The sequence below is a fragment of the Aethalodelphis obliquidens genome, unplaced genomic scaffold (genome assembly GCF_003676395.1).
Source record: "Aethalodelphis obliquidens isolate GAN/ISIS:26980383/991018 unplaced genomic scaffold, ASM367639v1 scaffold139, whole genome shotgun sequence".
NCBI lineage: Eukaryota > Metazoa > Chordata > Mammalia > Artiodactyla > Delphinidae > Aethalodelphis > Aethalodelphis obliquidens.
In genome coordinates this window covers 14,088-19,726 of record NW_020838083.1, presented here as the reverse complement: position 1 = coordinate 19,726, position 5,639 = coordinate 14,088, and positions in this window count along the sequence as shown.

Genomic DNA, 5,639 nt, shown 5'->3' with positions numbered 1-5,639 from the left:
AGTATGCGGGCCTCTCACTGTCGCGGCCTCTCCCACCCACCTTTTCCGCAGCATGTGGGATCTTCCCGGACCGGGGCACGAACCCGTGTCCCCTGCATCGGCAGGCGGACTCTCAACCACTGCGCCACCAGGGAAGCCCAAACTTGGTATTCTTTATGTGCTATTTTATACATTTAAAAAAGTCTTATTCTACTCCTGAAAGAATAACAATTGATACCAAATGCAGAAATCTTTTAAGCTCTTCAGGCATTCTTCTAAAAGTACATTTCTTATTCAGTGGGATGCAGGAACAGGAGTTTTCCATCCCTCCTAATAGTTCTGCCTGTGCTGTGGGAACCCCTAAGACTGGGGAATGGACATGAGCCTTTGAGACATAGATATTAAACTGTGGTCAACCTCCTTCTGCTTCCCAGACCAGAAAACAGGCACCTACATTGAAGTTAGCACCCTGGAAGCAGATGGTTCAGAGACAGCCCCCTTAGTCTTTGTTAACTGCAAAATAAAATATTTACTAACCCAAACCCAAATTCTTCCTCTAGAAGAAGGGAACCCATTTTTTTTTCTGTGTGATCTCTGCTAAGCAGAGGCCAGGTGGGTGTTGTTTATATCCACCAGAAGGGAAAAAAGCAGGCATCCAGCAGGATGGGTCCTCTCCTCTGCTGTTAGCTTGCCTTGGTTGCCTTCTCACTTCCTCCAGGCAAACCAAAATCAACCTGATGAATTGTTTTTTCATAGGTGAGCATCTCCTATAGGCAAATGTAAATGTTTGGCTCTTAGAGAAATTTCTGATAAGTTTCTATTATATCATAGAATCACAGAAGTGTTGGAAGGGACTTTAAAGATCTGGTCCAACCATCTACCTTAAATACTCTCTGTAACAGGGGTCCCCAACCCCTGGGCTGCGGCCTGTTAGGAACAGGGCCGCACAGCAGGAGGTGAGCGGCGGCGAGCTAGGGAAGCTTCATCTGCCGCTCCCTATAGCTCCCCATCACTCGCATTACTGCCCGAACCACCCCCTCCCCCTCCCCCTCCTCCCTCCCCAGTCTGTGGAAAAATTGTCTTCCATGAAACCGGTCCCTGGTGCCAACAATGTTGGGGACCAATGCTCTATAATACTAGCAACTCTGAACAAATTGCTTTCCAGCAACTGCTTGAACACCTCCAATAACAACGAACTCATTATCTCTCAAATTAGTCCCCGTCTATTTTCTGACAGCTCTGTTAGAAATAGCTTCCTGGGCTTCCCTGGTGGCGCAGTGGTTGAGAATCCGCCTGCCGATGCAGGGGACGCCCCGGTCCGGGAGGATCCCACATGCCGCGGAGCGGCTGGGCCCGTGAGCCATGGCCGCTGGACCTGCGCGTTCGGAGCCTGTGCTCCGCAACGGGAGGGGCACAGCAGTGAGAGGCCCGCGTACCGTAAAAAGAAAAAAAAAGAAATAGCTTCCTTATTTTCAGCTATAATTTGTCTCCCTATAGCTTCCACCTGCTGGGACTCACAAACAAATCGAATTGCTTTTGAACTAGCAGAACTATACTCTCATGACTCCCAAGGCTCATTGATGTTACTTGGTTGCTGATGACAACCATGATAGATACAAAGTTTTCTGAGAGTCTAGCTCCATATGAACATCTGCTCCACATTTCCCCAAACTTCTCACTCATTCTCCTTTACAAGTTGCTCCTGAGCTATGATTTTACTAAGCTCTTCATGCTCTCAGACATAAACTGAGAGGAATAAGATTTTAAAAAAACTTTTTTTTTTTTTTACCTGATGCTCTTGCTTTTCCTCTTGTTGCTTCAGTTCCACATCTGGCTTTGGTCTGAATGTTTGCCTTCTGTCACAGCCCCTGTTGCCCTTTGATATCAGCCTGGGAGGAGCAGGAACTCTGCCAGACTCCCCTAGTCTTCATAACATTGACCCCTGAGGAAGGCTGATAAGGACTCAAAAAAAGCCTATGACAGGGCAGATTGGCAGGCCAGGGTCTGACCTCTGGGAGAGAATGAAGTATTAGTGGGGAAATTCAGGGGTTTTCAAGTGAGAGGCCAAAGCTAAAACGTCCCTCCTCTAAAGGGCTGAGTGTTATTTCTATACATCATACAAGCATCTCCTGTCACAGTTAATTTCATTTCAAAGCTCTACGTTTATTTTAGATTAAGCTGTCCTGTACATATCTATTATGAACAATATTAACCTATTCTATCACCTTCCAAATCGTTTGTCCTATTCTATTCACTTTTATTCTCTTTTTCCTACTTTTCCTCTTTGTTGGACACAAGACCCAGCCTAGAAAAATACTCTTTGGTGAAGGTTTGGCTACCCCTGGGTGAGAGGATTACAGATGATTTTTCACTGAATTTCTTTTCCTTTCCTTTTTTTCTTTAACTTTTCTGTATTTTCTAAATGGTCTACAATGAACATCAATTGTTTGCGTAATTAAAAAAAACAATTAAGTGAAAAAAAATAAACAGGTAAGAGACAGTTATCTCTTTTGGGGATGCTGGTTAAACTGGAACAAGTGAATATTGGCCAGCAATTATTGATGATGATGATGATGATGAACCTATAAACGTTAACTTACAAGGACAAAGGGTCTTTGCAGATGTGATTAAGAAAGGATGTTGAGATGAGGAAATTATTCTGGATTATCCATGTGGGTCCTAAATCCAATCACAAGTGTTCTCATAAGAATTTAGTAGAGGGACTTCCCTGGCGGTCCAGTGGTTAAGACTTCGCCTTCCAATGCAGGGGGTGTGGGTTCGATCCCTGGTCAGGGAGCTAAGACCCCACATGCCTCGCAGCCAAAAAACCAAAAACAAAACAGAAGCAATATTGTAACAATTTCAATAAAGACTTGAAAAAATGGTCCACATCAAAAAAAAATCTTAAAAAAAAAAAGAGAATGAGGTAGAGAGAGATTTGATACCTACAAAAGAGGAGGGGGCAATGTGACCACAGAGGCAGAGATTGGAGTGATGTGGCCACAAGTGAGGGAATGCCGGCAGGCACAGGAAGCTGGAAGAGGCACAAAATAGATTCTCCCCTAGAGCGTCTGAGGGGAGCATAGCCCATGCTGACACCTTGATTTCTGCCCTCGTATGTCAAACTTCTGGCTGTGAGAGAATAAAATGTTGTTTTAAACAACCAAGGTTGTGGCAATTTGTTACTGCAGCCACAGGAAACTAACATACTTCTCTCCGCATAAGTCAAACCATCAAACAACTCTTTGTTTCTACTCCAATTTGCTTATGCTGAAATGGCATTCTGAAATAGGTTTCTGAATACCCCCTCGGGTTTTTTTTTTTTTTAACTGAGTTTACTCTTCCTATGTAGTTCTGCTTTGTTGGCATGACACTTTGAACCTGTCTGGCTCAAAAGTTATTTCCAGGATAGGAGGCAGAATACATACTATGACGAATAATCAGCACAGCAACATAGTAAACTGCAGAGGTCTGCTCTCAGCTTCAACTTTAACCCTTTTTCACTCATGTCATTTCCAAATTCAGTCTCACTTTTATTTCATTTTAAAATTTATTATTATTATTTCTTGGCCGTGCCACGCGGCATTTGGGATCCTAGTTCCCCAACCAGGGATCGAACCCGCGCTCGCTGCAGTGGAAGCACAGAGTCTCAACTACTGGACCGCCAGGGAAGTCCCCAGTCCCATTTTTAGTTCTACTACCTACCTTAATTCTCAGCTTCACTCTCACACTGAAATCCTTCTGATATCACTTACTTTTAGAAAGATAAAAAGGACCATCATTTACTGGACATATGCATTTGGGCACAAGGGACCAAGCTGGGAGTGTGGCACATGATATGGAACCTGAGATTACATGGCCAGTTAAGTGGAAGAGCTGGCATGCAAAGCCAGGTCTGTTTAATACAAATGCCCCTACTCCTTCCACTGCCTTTCAAGTTTGGGATTCTGGATTGCTTTGGAGTCTTCAAAATCTGAAATCTACCTAAGTACCTCCTTTTTCCTTCCCAATCAACAGGAAGGACATTTTTGGGGCAGAAGAACTAGGAACTGTATTGTTTTCTCCTTCTTATTCTTTAATGCACTATTAGGGACCAAATCAGGAGAAGGAAGGATAATGTGAAAGATGAGCAAAGAGGGTTTCTCTTCCTTCTTCAGAGTTCCTTAGTTAAGTCCTCTGGCTATGAATAGTATGTTATCAGGCCAGCGAGGAGCTCACATTCTGGCTCTGATACCTCAAAGCAAATGTCCATGATACAAAGCAACTTGAAATCAGTAGCTTGTACAGTGATTTTTCTCTAGGTCTTGGGAAAATGATCTGGCCACACTGCTGACAGTTGGCGAAGAACTAGAGCTCCCAATTTATTTGTGTTTATTCACCGAGCACTTCAATTTATCAGCCGAGATAGGTATAGCACAGCTTTCCTGGTCAGTAGACACAAACTGCCAAATACCAGCGTCCATCTCACTCTCAATTCATTTGTCAAGATGATTCGGCTAGAATAGCAGACTAGATAGCATGGTGACCAAGAGTAACAGTGCTGGTTCTACCACGCCACCACCTGACTCTGGGTAAGTCTCCTTTCATTCATTCTCTCATTCAGTCAGCTGTTTTTTAAAGCACCAAGGGCCTTGAAATCCTAGCTCTAGCACTTTTTAGCTTAGAAAGCTTTGTTAAGATAATCCAAACCTCACATTCCTTCTTTGTAAAGTGGAGATAATAATAGTGTCTTCTCCATACGGTTCTTGTGAGAATGAAGTGCGATGATGTATATAAAAAGGTTAGCATGGTGCCTGGCATATAACGTCAGCTTTTCATTCGATATCAGGATAATCAGTTACTAAGCATTTATTGTGTTCTGAACATGGTACTATGTCCTGGGGCCACCCATCATTTGCACCATTTAGTGACTGCCTTCTTTGGGCCAGATCGGCAACTTTGATTATCTCAAATTGTCCTCGTAACAACTTGTAAGGCATGCATTATTTTCACTATCTTATAACTGAAGAAACTGAGTTCAGGGAAGTAAAGTTGAAGATTACACACCTAGTAAGTAGCAGAGCTGGGATTTGGACTCCTATCTATCTGATTCCAAAACCCATTTACTATCATTCTGCCATGCAGCCTTTACTGTTAGCAAGAAGAATAAGACACATGTCCTGTTCACAATCTAGAGGGGGAACACATATATTAAAGAACTCATTGCAATACAACATATGTGATAACACCAGGTGTTATCGCATTGTTCTCATTCAGTTCTTGTAACAGCTCTGTGAGGTAGGTACTGTCATTATTCCCTTTTCACAGGTGGGGAAACTGAAGAACAGAGAGTTTATGGTGCTTGCAAATACTATAGTCCATATGCATGACCACTACACTCTAGTGCCATTCTGGAGAGCTAGAAACATATGAACAGTGTGCTTGGGGTGTTCTAAGGGGTGTCAGTGACTATGCTTGTGAGAACAAGATAAGATTTCATAAGTGAGATGGTATGTGAGCTGAAACCTGCAAGTAATGCACCAAGTTGAGGGCTTCCTTGGTGGCGCAGTGGTTAAGAATACACCTGCCAATGCAGGGGACATAGGTTTGAGACCTGGTCCGGGAAGATCCCACATGCCGCGGAGCGGCTGGGCCGGTGAGCCATGGCCGCTGAGCCTGCG